At 41.5% G+C, this 17,733-nt stretch overlaps 1 pseudogene; it reads left to right on the top strand.

The window, feature by feature from the left end:
• The first annotated feature begins 11,447 nt into the window (after positions 1 to 11,447).
• LOC141365375 (scavenger receptor cysteine-rich type 1 protein M130-like) lies at positions 11,448 to 17,238 on the top strand (annotated as a pseudogene).
• Positions 17,239 to 17,733: the final 495 nt, after the last annotated feature.

The following is a 17,733-nucleotide window of genomic DNA, read 5'->3' as shown; positions in this document are numbered from 1 at the left end:
TATGACTGCAACACTTCCTGGCGCCTGGTGGTGGCGCTATACCCGGGAGTGACAATAGGCACAACGATGCGATCGGAATCTTCAGACGAACAAACACCCCGAGTGTCATCACAATAAAACATTTTTTACCTTAGATATTAGACACATCCTGTTTCTCTGAATTCACCATGAATTTGTCGCCTCGCCATGGCAGAACCGTTCGAGATATCAAAAATCCCTTCGCAATTTAGCAAGTACAATGTCTTGACATCATGTTCACCACGTTTGGTGTCAATCCCATTAATCCACTAGGAGGAGTATTTAAAAGTTCACCGCATGCATTTTTTAAACAATCCAAAATGGCCGACTTCCTGTTGGGCGGAGCTAATATGTTAGAGTAGGAAAGTTGTTTGGGTCGATGAGATCTATATGCGTACCAACTTTCGTACATGTGCGTGCATGTTTGTCCGATCTATGCACCAATGTTTTTTTTTCCATTACAGGGGGCGCTACAGAGCCCCCCTGCCACGCCCGTGTTCCAGCCTTTGGTTTTCTGCGATGACGGACGACTCTGACATCTGTGCCAAATTTCAAGAGTTTTCGAGTATGTTAAGGCACTCAAAATTCCCAAAAGTGTTGAAAAAAATAAAAAAAAAAATAAAAAAAATAATAATAATAAAAATAATAATCCGAGCAAAAACAATAGGGCTTCGCACCTTTCGGTGCAGGCCATTCTGGCCTGCTCCTCGGTGCTCGGGCCCTAATAATCCTAAGGAAAACAATAGGGCTTCGCACCTTTCGGTGCAGGCCATTCTGGCCTGCTCCTCGGTGCTCGGGCCCTAAAAATATAGCTGCAAGCAGCAATGGCGGGCCCTCGCACGTTTATTTACCGCTACACGGTGCCTCCGAGAAAACGATGCACGGTGGGCAAGTGCATCAAGTGGGTAAATATCAGTGGACTATTTTATGTTGTTTCTGAGCCATTTGGGGACTGTAGGTAAAAGAAACCCCACATTTTAGACAAATGGGGGCGCTAGTGAGCCACTTAAGAGACACGCCTATGTCTGACCTTTTTGTGCACACTTAATAGCCAACAACTCTGATGTGTCTGCCAACTTTTAGGTTAATCTAAGCATGCCAAGAGCCCTAAATATGCCTGAAATAAAAGTAAAGTTTGGGGCGTTGCCATGGGAACAGCGTTCAAGATATCAAAAATCCCTTCGCAATTTATCATATACAATGTCTCAGCATCATGTTGACCACTTTTGGTGTCAATTGCATGAAAATCCTTGGAGGAGTATTTAAAAGAACATCACATGGAACTGTCAAAAAATCCACCTTGGTGACTGACACACTTCCTGGCGCCTGGTGGTGGCGCTATACCATGGAGTCACAATAGGCACATTGATTCAATCAGAATCTTTAGACGAACAAACACCCTGCGTGTCATCACAATAAGACATTTTTTACTTTAGATATTAGACACTTCCTGTTTCTCTGATTTCGCCATGAATGTGTCACCTCGCCATGGCAGAACCGTTCGAGATATCAAAAATCCCTTCGCAATTTAGCAAGTACAATGTCTCGGCATCATGATCACCACGTTTGGTGTCAATCCCATGAATCCCCTAGAAGGAGTATTCAAAAGTTTACCGTATGAATTTTTTAAATCATCCAAAATGGCCGACTTCCTGTTGGGCGGAGCTAATAGGTTTGATTGTGAAAGTTGTTCGTGTCGATGGGATCTATATACGTACCAACTCTCGTACATGTGCATACATGTTTGCCCGATTTGTGCACCAATATTTTTTTTGCATTACAGGGGGCGCTACAGAGCCCTACTGCCACGCCCGTGTTCCAGCGTTTGCCCGGTCGTAATGGCCGACGACTTTGAGGTCTGTGCCAAATTCCCGGTGTTTTTGACCATGTTAAGGCACCCAAAGTGCATGCCAAGTGCTTAAATATGCCTGAAATAAAAGTAAAGTTTGACGTGTTGCCATGGGAGCAGCATTCGAGATATCAAAAATCCCTTCGCAATTTATCATCTACAATGCCTCAGCATCATGTTGACAACTTTTGGTGTCAATCGCATGAAAATCCTAGGAGGAGTATTTAAAAGAACATTGCATGGAACTGTCAAAAAAATCCACCTTTGTGACTGACACACTTCCTGGCGCCTGGTGGTGGCGCTATACCCGGGAGTCACAATAGGCACATCGATGCGATCGGAATCTTCAAACGAACAAACACCCCACGTGTCATTACAATAAGACATTTTTTGCCTTAGATATTAAACACTTCCTGTTTCTCTGATTTCGCCATAAGTTTGTCGCCTCGCCATGGCAGAACCGTTCGAGATATCAAAAATCCCTTCGCAATTTAGCAAGTCCAATGTCTCGACATCATGTTCACCACGTTTGGTGTCAATCGCATGAATCCCCTAGGAGGAGTATTTAAAAGTTCATTGCATGCATTTTTGAAACAATCCAAAATGGCCGACTTCCTGTTGGGCGGAGCTATTAGGTTTGAGTGCGAAAGTTGTTCGGGTCGATGAGATCTATATGTGTACCAACTTTTGTACACGTGTGTACATGTTTGCTTGATCTGTGCCCCAATGTTTGTTTTTGAATTACAGGGGGCGCTACAGAGCTCCCTTGCCACGCCCGTGGTCTGGCCTTTGCCCGGACCTGATGGCCAACGACTCTGACGTCTGTGCAAAATTTCAAGAGTTTTTGAGTATGTTAAGGCCCCCAAATTGCCCCGAAACGTAAAAAAAAAATAAAAATAAAAATAATAAAAATAATAATCCGAGCAAAAACAATAGGGCTTCGCACCTTTCGGTGCAGGCCATTCTGGCCTGCTCCTCGGTGCTCGGGCCCTAAAAATAATAATCCAAGCAAAAACAATAGGGCTTCGCACCTTTCGGTGCAGGCCATTCTGGCCTGCTCCTCGGTGCTCGGGCCCTAATAATAATAATAATAATAATAATAATAATAATAATAATAATAAACCGAGCAAAAACAATAGGGTCCTCGCACCCCGGTGTGCTCGGGCCCTAATAATAAACGGAGCAAAAACAATAGGGTCCTCACACCCTGGTGTGCTCGGGCCCTAAATATAGCTGCAAGCAGCAATGGCGGGCCCTCGCACGTTTTTTTACCGCTACACGGTGCGTCCGAGAAAACGATGCACGGTGGGCAAGGGCATCAAGTGGGTAAATATCAGTGGGCTATTTAATGTTGCTACTGAGCCATTTGGGGACTGTAGGTAAAAGAAACCCCATATTTTAGACAAACGGGGGCGCTAGTGAGCCACTTAAGAGACACGCCTATGTCTGACCTGTTTGTGCACACTTAACAGCCGACAACTCTGATGTGTGTGCCGACTTTTAGGTTAATCTAAGCACGCCAAGAGCCCTAAATATGCCTGAAATAAAAGTCAAGTTTGGGGCGTTGCCATGGGAACAGCGTTCGAGATATCAAAAATCCCTTCGCAATTTAGCGTCTACAATGTCTCAGCATCATGTTGACAACTTCTGGTGTGAATCGCATTATTTCCCTAGAAGGAGTATTTAAAAGAACATTGCATGCAACTGTCAGGCTTAAATAAGCCTTTAAAATGAAAGTAAAAAGTTTGACGCGTTGCCATGGGAACAGCGTTTGAGATATCAAAAATCCCTTCGCAATTTATCATCTACAATGTCTTAGCATCATGTTGACCACTTTTGGTGTCAATCGCATGAATATCCTAGAAGGAGTATTTAAAAGAACATCGGATGGAACAGTAAAAAAAATCCACCTTTGTGACTGACACACTTCCTGGCGCCTGGTGGTGGCGCTATACCCGAGACTCACAATAAGCACATCGATGCGATCGGAATCTTCAGGCGAACAAACACCCCACTTGGCATCACAATAAGAACTTTTTTGCCTTAGATATTAGACACTTCCTGTTTCTCTGATTTTGCCACAACTTTGTTGACTCGCCACGGCGGCACCGTTCGAGATATCAAAAATCCCTTCGCAATTTAGCAAGTACAATGTCTCGACATCATTATCACCACGTTTGGTGTCAATCCCATGAATCCTCTAGGAGGAGTATTTAAAAGTTCACCACATGCATTTTTGAAACAATCCAAAATAGCCGACTTCTTGTTGGGCGGAGCTTAAATGTTAGAGTGCGAAAGTTGTTCGGGTCGATGAGATCTATATGCGTACCAACTCTCGTACATGTGCGTACATTTTTGCCCGATCTGTGCCCCAATGTTTGTTTTTGCATTACAGGGGGTGCTACAGAGCTCCCTTGCCACGCCCGTGGTCCAGCCTTTGCCCAAACCTGATGGCCAACGACTCTGACGTCTGTGCAAAATTTCAAGAGTTTTTGAGTATGTTAAGGCCCCCAAATTGCCCCGAAACGTAAAAAAAAAATAAAAAAAAAAAATATAGCTGCAAGCAGCGATGGCGGGCCCTCGCACGTTATTTTACCGCTACACGGTGCCTTCGAGAAAACGATGCACGGTGGGCAAGTGCATCAAGTGGGTAAATATCAGTGGACTATTTCATGTTGCTACTGACCCATTTAGGTACAGTAGGTAAAAGAAACCCCATATTTTAGACAAACGGGGGCGCTAGTCAGCCACCAAATAGACACGCCTTTATCTGACGTTTTTGTCAACACTTAACAGACGAAAACTTTGATGTGTGTGCCAAATTTAAAGTTCAACTAAGCACGCCAAGAGCCTTAAACATGCCTGAAATTAAAGTAAAGTTTGACGCATTGCCATGGGAACAGCGTTCGAGATGTCAAAAATCCCTTCGCAATTTATCATCTACAATGTCTCGGCATCATCTTGACCACTTCTCGTGTCAATCGCATGAAAATCCTAGAAGGAGTATTTAAAAGTTAACTGTATGGAACTGAAAGGCTTAAATATGCCTTTTAAATGAAAGTAAAGTTTGACGCGTTGCCATGGGAACAGCGTTTGAGATATCAAAAATCCCTTCGCAATTTATCATCTACAATGTCTTGGCATCATGGTGACCACTTTTGGTGTCAATCGCATGAAAATCCTAGGAGGAGTATTTAAAAGAACATTGCATGGAACTTTCAAAAAAATCCAGCTTTGTGACTGACACACTTCCTGGCGCCTGCTGGTGGCGCTATACCCGGGAGTCACAATAGGCACATCGATGCGATCGGAATCTTCAGACGAACAAACACCCCGCGTGTCATTACAATAAGACATTTTTTGCCTTAGATATTAGACACTTCCTGTTTCTCTGATTTCGCCACAACTTTGTCGGCTCGCCATGGCAGAACCGTTCGAGATATCAAAAATCCCTTCGCAATTTAGCAAGTCCAATGTCTTGACATCATGATCACCACTTTTGGTGTCAATCGCATGCATCCTCTAGGAGGAGTATTCAAAAGTTCAACGCATGCATTTTTTAAACAATCCAAAATAGCTGACTTCCTGTTGGGCGGAGCTTAAATGTTAGAGGGCGAAAGTTGTTCGGGTCGATGAGATCTATATGCATACCAACTCTCGTACATGTGCGTACATATTTGCACGATCTGTGCATCAATGTTTTTTTTTGCATTACAGGGGGCGCTACAGAGCCCCCATGCCACGCCCGTGTTCCAGCCTTTGCCCGTTCGCAATGACGGACGACTCTGACGTCTGTGCCAAATTTCAAGAGTTTTCGAGTATGTTAAGGCACCCAAAATGCCCAAAAGTGTTAAAAAAAAACAAAAAAAAAAAAAAAAAAACAAAAAAAAAAAACAATAAATTCGAGCAAAACCAATAGGGCTTCGCACCTTTCGGTGCAGGCAATTCTGGCCTGCTCCTCGGTGCTCGGGCCCTAATAATAAAAATAATAATCCGAGCAAAAACAATAGGGCTTCGCACCTACGGTGCAGGCCATACTGGCCTGCTCCTCGGTGCTCGGGCCCTAATAAAAATAATAATAAATATAGCTGCAAGCAGCGATGGCGGGCCCTCGCACGTTTGTTTACCGCTACACGGTGCCTCCGAGAAAACGATGCACGGTGGGCAAGTGCATCAAGTGGGTAAATATCATGCTGCTACTGACCCATTTAGGTACTGTAGGTAAAAGAAACCCCACATTTTAGACAAACGGGGGCGCTAGTGAGCCACTAAATAGACACGCTTTTATCTGACGTTTTTGTCAACACTTAACAGCCGACAAATCGGATGTGTGTGCCAAATTTAAAGTTAATCTAAGCACACCAAGAGCCTTAAATATGCCTGACATAAAAGTAAAGTTTGACACGTTGCCATGGGAACAGCGTTAGAGATGTCAAAAATTCCTTCGCAATTTAGCGTCTACAATGTCTCAGCATCATGTTGACAACTTCTGGTGTGAATTGCATTATTTCCCTAGAAGGAGTATTAAAAAGAACATTGCATGCGACTGTCAGGCTTAAATAAGCCTTTAAAATGAAAGTAAAAAGTTTGACGCGTTGCCATGGGAACAGCGTTTGAGATATCAAAAATCCCTTCACTATTTATCATCTCCAATGTCTCGGCATCATGTTGACCACGTTTGGTGTCAATCGCATGAATATCCTAGAAGGAGTATTGAAAAGTTCACTGCATGCAACTGAAGGGCTTAAATATGCCTTTAAAATGAAAGTAAAGTTTGACGCGTTGTCATGAGAACAACGTTTGAGATATCAAAAATCCCTTCGCAATTTATCATCTACTATGTCTTGGCATCATGTCGACCACTTTTGGTGTCAATCGCATAAACATTCTAGGACGAGTATTTAAAAGAACATCACATGGAACTGTCAAAAAAATCAACCTTTGTGACTGCAACACTTCCTGGTGCCTGGTGGTGGCGCTATACCCGAGACTTACAATAGGCACATCGATGCGATCGGAATCTTCAGACGAACAAACACCCCGCGTGTCATCACTATAAGACATTTTTTGCCTTAGATATTAGACACTTCCTGTTTCTCTGATTTCGCAATGACTTTGCCGCTTCGCCATGGCAACACCGTTCGAGATATCAAAAATCCCTTCGCAATTTAGCAAGTCCAATGTCTTGACATCATGATCACCACATTTGGTGTCATTTGCATGAATCCCCTAGGAGGAGTATTCAAAAGTTCACCGCATGCATTTTTTAAACAATCCAAAATGGCGGACTTCCTGTTGGGCGGAGCTAAAATGTTAGAGGGCGAAAGTTGTTCGGGTCGATGAGATCTATATGTGTACCAACTTTCGTAAATGTGCGTACATGTTTGCCCGATCTGTGCACTCCTGTTTGTTTTTGCATTACAGGGGGCGCTACAGAGCCCCCGTGCCACGCCCGTGTTCCAGCCTTTGGCTTTCGGCGATCACGGACGACTCTGATGTCTGTGCCAAATTTCAAGAGTTTTCGAGTATGTTAAGGCCCCCAAAATGTCCAAAAGTGTTGAAAAAAATAAATAAAAAAAAATAAATAAAAATATAGCTGCAAGCAGCGATGGCGGGCCCTCGCACGTTTGTTTACCGCTACACGGTGCCTCCGAGAAAACGATGCACGGTGGGCAAGTGCATCAAGTGGGTAAATATCATGCTGCTACTGACCCATTTAGGTACTGTAGGTAAAAGAAACCCCACATTTTAGACAAACGGGGGCGCTAGTGAGCCACTTAATAGACACGCCTTTATCTGACGTTTTTGTCAACACTTAACAGCCGACAAATCTGATGTGTGTGCCAAATTTAAAGTCAATCTAAGCACACCAAGAGCCTTAAATATGCCTGACATAAAAGTAAAGTTTGACACGTTGCCATGGGAACAGTGTTAGAGATGTCAAAAATTCCTTCGCAATTTAGCGTCTACAATGTCTCAGCATCATGTTGACAACTTCTGGTGTGAATTGCATTATTTCCCTAGAAGGAGTATTAAAAAGAACATTGCATGCGACTGTCAGGCTTAAATAAGCCTTTAAAATGAAAGTAAAAAGTTTGACGCGTTGCCATGGGAACAGTGTTTGAGATATCAAAAATCCCTTCACTATTTATCATCTCCAATGTCTCGGCATCATGTTGACCACGTTTGGTGTCAATCGCATGAATATCCTAGAAGGAGTATTGAAAAGTTTACTGCATGCAACTGAAGGGATTAAAAATGCCTTTAAAATGAAAGTAAAGTTTGACGCGTTGTCATGGGAACAACGTTTGAGATATCAAAAATCCCTTCGCAATTTATCATCTACTATGTCTTGGCATCATGTTGACCACTTTTGGTGTCAATCGCATAAACATTCTAGGAGGAGTATTTAAAAGAACATCACATGGAACTGTCAAAAAAATCAACCTTTGTGACTGCAACACTTCCTGGCGCCTGCTGGTGGCGCTATACCCGAGACTTACAATAGGCACATCGATGCGATCGGAATCTTCAGACGAACAAACACCCCACGTGTCATCACTATAAGACATTTTTTGCATTAGATATTAGACACTTCCTGTTTCTCTGATTTCGCCATGACTTTGCCGCTTCGCCATGGCAACACCGTTCGAGATATCAAAAATCCCTTCGCAATTTAGCAAGTCCAATGTCTTGACATCATGATCACCACATTTGGTGTCATTTGCATGAATCCCCTAGGAGGAGTATTCAAAAGTTCACCGCATGCATTTTTTAAACAAAAAAGTTTTTTAAACGGACTTCCTGTTGGGCGGAGCTAAAATGTTAGAGGGCGAAAGTTGTTCGGGTCGATGAGATCTATATGTGTACCAACTTTCGTAAATGTGCGTACATGTTTGCCCGATCTGTGCACTCCTGTTTGTTTTTGCATTACAGGGGGCGCTACAGAGCCCCCGTGCCACGCCCGTGTTCCAGCCTTTGGCTTTCGGCGATCACGGACGACTCTGATGTCTGTGCCAAATTTCAAGAGTTTTCGAGTATGTTAAGGCCCCCAAAATGTCCAAAAGTGTTGAAAAAAAAAAAAAAAAAAAAAAAAAAATAATAATAATCCGAGCAAAAACAATAGGGCTTCGCACCTTTCGGTGCAGGCCATTCTGGCCTGCTCCTCGGTGCTCGGGCCCTAAATAATAATCCGAGCAAAAACAATAGGGCTTCGCACCTTTCGGTGCAGGCCATTCTGGCCTGCTCCTCGGTGCTCGGGCCCTAATAAAAAAAATAATAATCCGAGCAAAAACAATAGGGCTTCGCACCTTTCGGTGCAGGCCATTCTGGCCTGCTCCTCGGTGCTCGGGCCCTAAAAATAATAATCCGAGCAAAAACAATAGGGCTTCGCACCTTTCGGTGCAGGCCATTCTGGCCTGCTCCTCGGTGCTCGGGCCCTAATAATAATCCTAAGGAAAACAATAGGGCTTCGCACCTTTCGGTGCAGGCCATTCTGGCCTGCTCCTCGGTGCTCGGGCCCTAATAAAGGAAAATGAGGTGGAACGTGATTTTGTGCCCTTTTGTGAAGGTATGACAAAGCACAGCTCATTTGCTGAATGTAACGTTTTGGATGGGGTGTAGGAATGCAGGAAAGTGTGAAAGTATGCCGGTGCAGTGCCAGTGAAAGTTCTGTAGGTGAGCAGTAGTGACTTCCTTCCTGACATGCACTTCAATTGGTAGCCAATGAAGAGAGATGAAGAGCAGCGTCACATGAGACCTTTTAGGCTTTTGGAAGATGAACCAATTGGAGTGGTTTGATAAGCTGTGCAGGAAGGCCAGCAAGGAGAGCATTACAGTAGTCCAGCCTGGAGATTATGAGGGCCTGGATCAGGAGTTGTGCAGCATGCTCCGGAAGGAATGGGTTTATCTTTCTGATATTGTATAACACAAAACGGCATGATGGCGCTGTCTTTTGCAATGTAATCATGAAGGATATTTCGTAATCAAAGACTACACAGAGGTTTCTGACAGTTTGGAAGGAGTTATGGTTGTGTTGCCCAGTTGAATGGAGATGTCATGCTGTATACTGGGTTGTGCAGGAAAAGCATTTCTTTCTAGTCAAGTAACATTTTTTACATTTACAGTATGTAGCTTATATCAGACGTTTACAGGTTAAAGTATCTGCAGTTGTTTAAGCAGTGACTGCAGGAGGCGCAATGATATTACGCACTGCCCGTAAATAGTCCCCTGGCATGATGGTGGCATTGTAGATTATTATATTAAGGTGCTTTACAGTATAGTCCAGATGTTTGTGTTTTGGTTTGGGGTGTAGTGAATGTTGTGGGATATGTGTGGGGATTTATCAGTTCTGGCTCGTGAAATCAGACATCAAAACATGAGCCACAGTGAAGATCCTTCAACATTTACAGATGCTTTGATTGACAGATCTGTGACTGACATCTAGTGGATAAATAAAGCATTACAATATTACATGACCTGAGATGCTGCTGTATGAATGTATATATAGATTTAGTGATTGATTTAATGTAGACATGATTTATAGTTCTGTAAAAGATTTTATTTTTATTCAGGTTTTGCAACAGATAATGTGATTTTAATTTATTTTTATTTTATTGGAGGTTTTGTCTTTTTTGTTTAAATAAACTGCGTAGAAATGTCAATTTAATATTATAATTTAAATGTTGAATGTATTTCACATATTTATACAGGGATATAGTCAGAGGTGTGAAGTAGTAAAGTATTTTTACTCACTACTCAACTATCTGTACTTTATCAGTTTTACTCTCTTTAACGTTTACTTTACCACATTCTGATGTATAATATTGTACTTTTCACTACAATACATTTCATAAATACAATATATTTTTAATCATTAATACTTAAGTACAATAAATGTAGTACTCTCTTATATATATACTTAAGTAAAAGTAATTAAGTATTAGATATTTAATGTCATTAAGTATTAAATTAAGTTTATTATGAAAACTAGTGTAAGTGAAAAGAAAAACACTCTGATGAAGAACAGATTAAAAAAATGTATTTGAGTAAAGTAAAAATATTTGAGTACTTTACACCTCTGGATATCTCTGTGTTTATATTAAAGTGTATGAGTGTGTTTGAAGTGATCATAAAGTTTCCTGTACATCTGCACACAACAGGATTTGATTCTGAATAGATACTGAAGTGTTTCATTTATTTGATGTAAATGTATCTTCACTCTTGCAGGTGTTTGTCTCCTCTGAACATGGAGGGAGGAGCGTCGTTCATCAGCGCTGACGTTCTGCTGATATATATGGAGAAAATCAAAAATATCTCTTCTGATTTGTCACTCAAGTTGTTTGATGATTTCCTTTCTTATTTCTAATAAGGTAACAGAGAGCGTGATTGGTCTCTCTGTCTCTCTCTCTCTCTTTACATTGACTTCTCATTATTCTCTATCAGTCTGTGTGTACAGTAGAGGATTATGGAGATCTGTCTCACACTCATTTTACTCTCCTCTGTAGTAATGATCATTACTGCTGGTAAGTACACACTTGCGGTATAAAAAAAATGAGATTATACGTATTATTACTTTAATATGAAGTGTTTTTTTTTTCATGTTTGTTCTCCTTGCATCTGTTTCATACTGTATGTATCAGATTTGAATGTGAGGTTGGTGAATGGTGGCAGTCGTTGTTCTGGTAGAGTTGAGGTTCTTCATGATGGTCAGTGGGGAACAGTGTGTCATTCTAGTTGGGATCTGAAAGATGCTGCAGTGGTGTGTAGAGAGGTGGGCTGTGGAGAGGCTGCAGGGGCTCTGGGTTACGCTCGCTTTGGAGAAGGATCAGGACCAATCACAATGGCTCGTGTGAGTTGTAATGGATCAGAGTCCTCGCTGAAGAACTGTAGATCAGACGACTGGTATATTCAGTTCTGTTCTCATTCTATTGATGCTAGTGTGATCTGCTCAGGTGAGCTTCTCTGAATATTTTCCTGTGAATTCATAACTAATAACAACATCATTCTGTCACAGGATAAACAAATGAAAATAGTTTGAATAGCTGATAATTAGATAATTATATTTTAGTGTACATTTTTTTTTATCTTGGATTCAAAGTACAAAGTCCATTTTAAGTCTATACAATGAATTTGCAGTTTAAGTATTATCCCAGACAGCAGACGACTCTGGGCCGGATCCGCACCGGATCAGCGCCAGAGCTGTTGACTTCGGCACAGATCCGGAGCGGATCCGGCCCAGAGTCGTCTGCTGTCTGGGATCCAACATCATGAGTGCCATCTATGTAATATATACAGTCTTGTTCAAAATAATAGCAGTACAATGTGACTAACCAGAATAATCAAGGTTTTTAGTATATTTTTTATTGCTACGTGGCAAACAAGTTACCAGTAGGTTCAGTAGATTCTCAGAAAACAAACAAGACCCAGCATTCATGATATGTACGCTCTTAAGGCTGTGCAATTGGGCAATTAGTTGAATTAGTTGAAAGGGGTGTGTTAAAAAAATAGCAGTGTGGCATTCAAACACTGAGGTCATCAATTTTGTGAAGAAACAGGTGTGAATCAGTTGGCCCCTATTTAAGGATGAAGCCAACACTTGTTGAACATGGATTTGAAAGCTGAGGAAAATGGGTCGTTCAAGACATTGTTCAGAAGAACAGCGTACTTTGATTAAAAAGTTGATTGGAGAGGGGAAAACCTATAAAGAGGTGCAAAAAATGATAGGCTGTTCAGCTAAAACGATCTCCAATGCCTTAAAATGGAGAGCAAAACCAGAGAGACGTGGAAGAAAACGGAAGACAACCATAAAAAGGGATAGAAGAATAACCAGAATGGCAAAGGCTCAGCCAATGATCACCTCCATGATGATCAAAGACAGTCTGGAGTTACCTGTAAGTACTGTGACAGTTAGAAGACGTCTGTGTGAAGCTAATCTATTTTCAAGAATCCCCCGCAAAGTCCCTCTGTTAAAAAAAGCCATGTGCAGAAGAGGTTACAATTTGCCAAAGAACACATCAACTGGCCTAAAGAGAAATGGAGGAACATTTGGTGGACTGATGAGAGTAAAATTGTTCTTTTTGGGTCCAAGGGCCACAGGCAGTTTGTGAGACGACCCCCAAACTCTGAATTCAAGCCACAGTACACAGTGAAGACAGTGAAGCATGGAGCATGATATGGGCATGTTTCTCCTACTATGGTGTTGGGCCTATTTATCGCATACCAGGGATCATGGATCAGTTTGCATATGTTAAAATACTTGAAGAGGTCATGTTGCCCTATGCTGAAGAGGACATGCCCTTGAAATGGTTGTTTCAACAAGACAATGACCCAAAACACACTAGTAAACGGGCAAAGTCTTGGTTCCAAACCAACAAAATTAATGTTATGGAGTGGCCAGCCCAATCTCCAGACCTTAATCCAATTGAGAACTTGTGGGGTGATATCAAAAATGCTGTTTCTGAAGCAAAACCAAGAAATGTGAATGAATTGTGGAATGTTGTTAAAGAATCATGGAGTGGAATAACAGCTGAGAGGTGCCACAAGTTGGTTGACTCCATGCCACACAGATGTCAAGCAGTTTTAAAAAACTGTGGTCATACAACTAAATATTAGTTTAGTGATTCACAGGATTGCTAAATCCCAGAAAAAAAATGTTTGTACAAAATAGTTTTGAGTTTGTACAGTCAAAGGTAGACACTGCTATTTTTTTGAACACACCCCCTTCAACTAATACCCCAATTGCACAGCCTTAAGAGCGTGCATATCATGAATGCTGGGTCTTGTTTGTTTTCTGAGAATCTACTGAACCTACTGGTAACTTCTTTGCCACGTAGCAATAAAAAATATACTAAAAACCTTGATTATTCTGGTTAGTCACATTGTACTGCTATTATTTTGAACAAGACTGTATATTGCATGAAATAGTATAAAATGTTTCATTTTCATCTAAATTAAAAAGCGTGGCATGAAGTTCCCAGACTTGCCTTTGGGTTTTACTCATGTTCTAGGAGAGTCCATGTTCTTTCTGTGAAAAAACTGGATTTCATTGTGATCTCTTCTTCTGTCTATATAAACAGGTGATAAACACTATGGCAGTGCAAGTCTTGTTGCTGGTTCTCACCTATGCTCTGGGCGAGTGGAGATGTATTTTGGAGGAAGACGGGGAACAGTGTGTGATGCTGTGTTTGATGATCAGGATGCAGAGGTTGTGTGTAGAGAGCTGAACTGTGGGGTTCCTGTACAGCTGCTGGGTGCAGATACTTTTGGTAAAGGAGAGGGGCAGGTGTGGACACAAGAGATTCAATGTAGAGGAGATGAATCACTAATTCAATCATGTTCATCATCATCTACTATAAATAAAGTAAACTGCTCCCATAACAATGATGTGGGACTTACATGTTCTGGTAAATATCAATGCTGAACCAATATAAATAATATTCTTTTAAAATAAAACTAATATTTGTATATAAATATTCTGAGAATATGTGTTTTGAACTATACTTTTTTCAGGTTACACAACACTGAGACTGGTGAACGGCTCTGATATCTGTTCTGGTCGAGTTGAGCGTCAATATTTCAGTAAATGGGGCTCAGTGTGTGATGAGTGCATGAATATGAGAGCTGCCAATGTTCTCTGTAGAGAGCTGAATTGTGGGATTGCTGTGTCTGTTGTGGGAGTGGACTGGTTTGGAGAGGGATCTGGTGAAATCTGGGCTGATGTGTTTGATTGTCAGGGGAATGAAACAAAACTCTCAGAATGTTCAATCTCTTCATGGAGTCGAGCTGAATCCTCTCATTAACAAGATGTTGGAGTCATTTGTTCTAGTGAGTGAACTTAACATGAAGTTACTGTAGTGTGATCGTAATCAATCTGAAAATGTCAAATCCTTTCTCCAGATTCCTCTCTGTCTCTTCATGATGGTCGAGTGAGGTTGTCTGGAGAGAGAGAGTGTGAGGGTGAGGTGGAAGTTTACATTCATCAGGTTTGGAGGAGAGTTCTGCTGGACTCCTGGAGTCTCACTGAATCCTCTGTGGTCTGCAGACAGCTGGGCTGTGGCTCTGTGCTGAACTTCACTAACTCCTCTTCATCCAGTGATGAACACAGTTATGAGTGTGTGATGGGCTTCCAGTGCTCTGGGACTGAAGATCATCTGAGGAACTGCAGCTCTCCACAAACTCTCAACTGCAACGCAACACAACAGCTGTCAATCACCTGCCAAAGTGAGCATAACTGAACAGATTCATAATTTGTCAGTAGTGACTGTATATATAAAAGCATTGTTTTCTCTCTGTACATCAGAACTTACAGGTCAGAGGTCCATCAGGTTGATGGGTTCTGGTGGAGATTGTGCAGGAAGGCTGGAGGTTTTCCACAAAGGCTCATGGGGTACAGTGTGTGATGACTTCTGGGATATTAAAGATGCTCATGTGGTGTGCAGACAGCTGCAGTGTGGAGTGGCTCTCAGTAATCAGCCAGTATCAGCCTGGTTTGGTCCTGGTTCTGGACCCATATGGTTGGATGATGTGAACTGTGAGGGGAATGAGACGTCACTGTGGAGCTGCTCTTCACGGGTCTGGGGAGATCATGACTGTAAACATAAAGAGGATGTAGGAGTCGTGTGCTCAGGTAAACAGTAGAAATGTAGAAAATATGTTTTGTCTTTTCAGTTAATTGTATATGTGAATGATGTGTAGCTGCATTTAATGAATGAAACAATATTTTTGGTTTTTAGTTATTTGTTTTCTTATGATGGCTTAAGTTCATCTTAAACTGATTCTTAATCCAACTTTTCAATCTAGAGTTTAAAGAGTTCAGGTTAACTGAAGGCTGTGAAGGGAATGTGGAGGTTTTCTACAATGGATCTTGGGGTAATGTTTGCTGGAATCAAATGGAAAGTGATACAGCGAGTCTGATCTGTCAAGAGCTGAACTGTGGAAGATCTGGCAGTCTGTCTGATTCAACATCAAGAGTGCCATCAGCTCATAACTGGTTGGATAATGTTAAATGTCGACCACATGACTCAAATCTGTGGCAGTGTCCGACTTCACCCTGGGGACAGAATTACTGTAGTCAAAATGAGGTTGCTCATATCATCTGCTCTAGTAAGTATAACATTTTAAAATATGTCTTGTTTTCAAGTTTCTGTTCATTTTTACTGTGTAGTATATTGAATAAATAAATAATAAAGTCTAATGAGCGGTTTTCCAGAAAGGGCTCAAGTCTAGTCCAAAATTAAAATACTTGAGTTGTCCTGAAATTAGCTTTACACTGTCGCACCTTAAAATACATCAGTGCCATTGTTTTGTCTCAAGATATATACTTATAAGGTAAAAACTAAATTTCCCAAAATACCCAAAGCCTAGTCCTGGATTAATCTAAATCCTCTCAAGGGAAACTGCCCCTGAAAGGTTTTTGAGGTCAAATTAAATAGCAGAGGGATTTAATGAATTTATGTTTTGTTCATTGGAAAATAAAATGTTGTTTTATGATCTTAGATGAGATAAATGAGTCACCTAGAAGTCGTCTGTCATGTTCTACCTCAGCGTCTCCTCACCAAAAACAATGTTCAAGTACGTTTATATGATAACAAGCAGGTTTTAATGATTATTACTATACTTAATTAATTATAAAGGATAAATATCTCTTTGTATTTCACATTTAAATCTCAAATTGTGTTTCAGTGTGTTGATATAAATGTTGTTTGTTGTGTGTGATGTAGATCATCTTCCTCTCAGACTGAGTGGAGGGAAGGGTTTGTGTTCGGGGAGACTGGAGGTTTATCATAACTCTGTGTGGGGTTCAGTCTGTGATGATCTGTGGGACATCAGAGATGCTCAGGTGGTCTGCAGGCAGCTGGGTTGTGGAGCAGCATTGAGTGTTGATGGGAATGAAGCGTTTGGTGCTGGTGAAGGTGTTGTGTGGATGAACAGAGTCGAGTGCAGAGGGACTGAGATTCACCTGTGGGACTGTCCTCATGTCCTGAAAAATCACACTGACTGCTCACACAAAGAACAACTTAGACTCATCTGTGCAAGTGAGAGGAAAACACTGAGATTAATGTATTTTAATTTTAGCTAATTACTTTAATTATGTGTGTTTTTCTTATTTTACAGATTCATCAGTATCTACAACTCCTGCAACAACAACAACAACAACAACAACATCAGCTTCTCCTTCAGTGACAACCAGGAGATCAGTGACTCCTCCACAAACGCCTCCTCTCGTCAATCCTCCAGTGGTTGTGATTGTACTGGGAGTTTTGCTCTTACTGCTCTTAGTGCCGCTGCTGATACTGATTCAACACAACAGAGAGATGAGGAGAGGTACAGAGATCCACACATCACATACAAGTACACATCTGACATATTGAACTACATCAACATCAATCTTACTACACTCTTGTTCAGTGTATCATCAGTCATGTGTTGTGTTTGTGTGTCTACACTCACAGCTCTCTCTAAGAGGAGACACAGGACTCAGACTGAAGCAGTTTATGAAGAGATTGATCACAGACACACAAACACACACAAACACTTCACTCAGAGAGGTGAGACTTCTGTCTTATTCAATCAAATCAAATGTAGAAATATTAAAGTCAGTCTGATGTTTGTGAGTTGAGATGATGTTCGTCTATTATTAGTCCTGTTAAACCTCCGGCTTCAAACCACACAATTCCTCCACAGAGCTGCAGGTGTGTGTGTGTGTGTGTGTGTGTGATTATTTTTGGAGGTTAGTGGGGAGGGGGGTTCATATGCGTGTAAGTTTATCTGCAGGTGTGTGTGCGCTTCTTCCTGTCTGTTTGTCTTGAATCCGGTGAGAGATGAGTTCATGTCAGGATACAGGTGTGTGTTAGCAGAATGAAGTT

The sequence above is a fragment of the Misgurnus anguillicaudatus genome, chromosome 1 (genome assembly GCF_027580225.2).
Source record: "Misgurnus anguillicaudatus chromosome 1, ASM2758022v2, whole genome shotgun sequence".
NCBI classification, from domain to species: domain Eukaryota; kingdom Metazoa; phylum Chordata; class Actinopteri; order Cypriniformes; family Cobitidae; genus Misgurnus; species Misgurnus anguillicaudatus.
The sequence above is the reverse complement of the archived record's forward strand: the minus strand, read 5'-3'. Positions and strand labels throughout refer to the sequence as shown.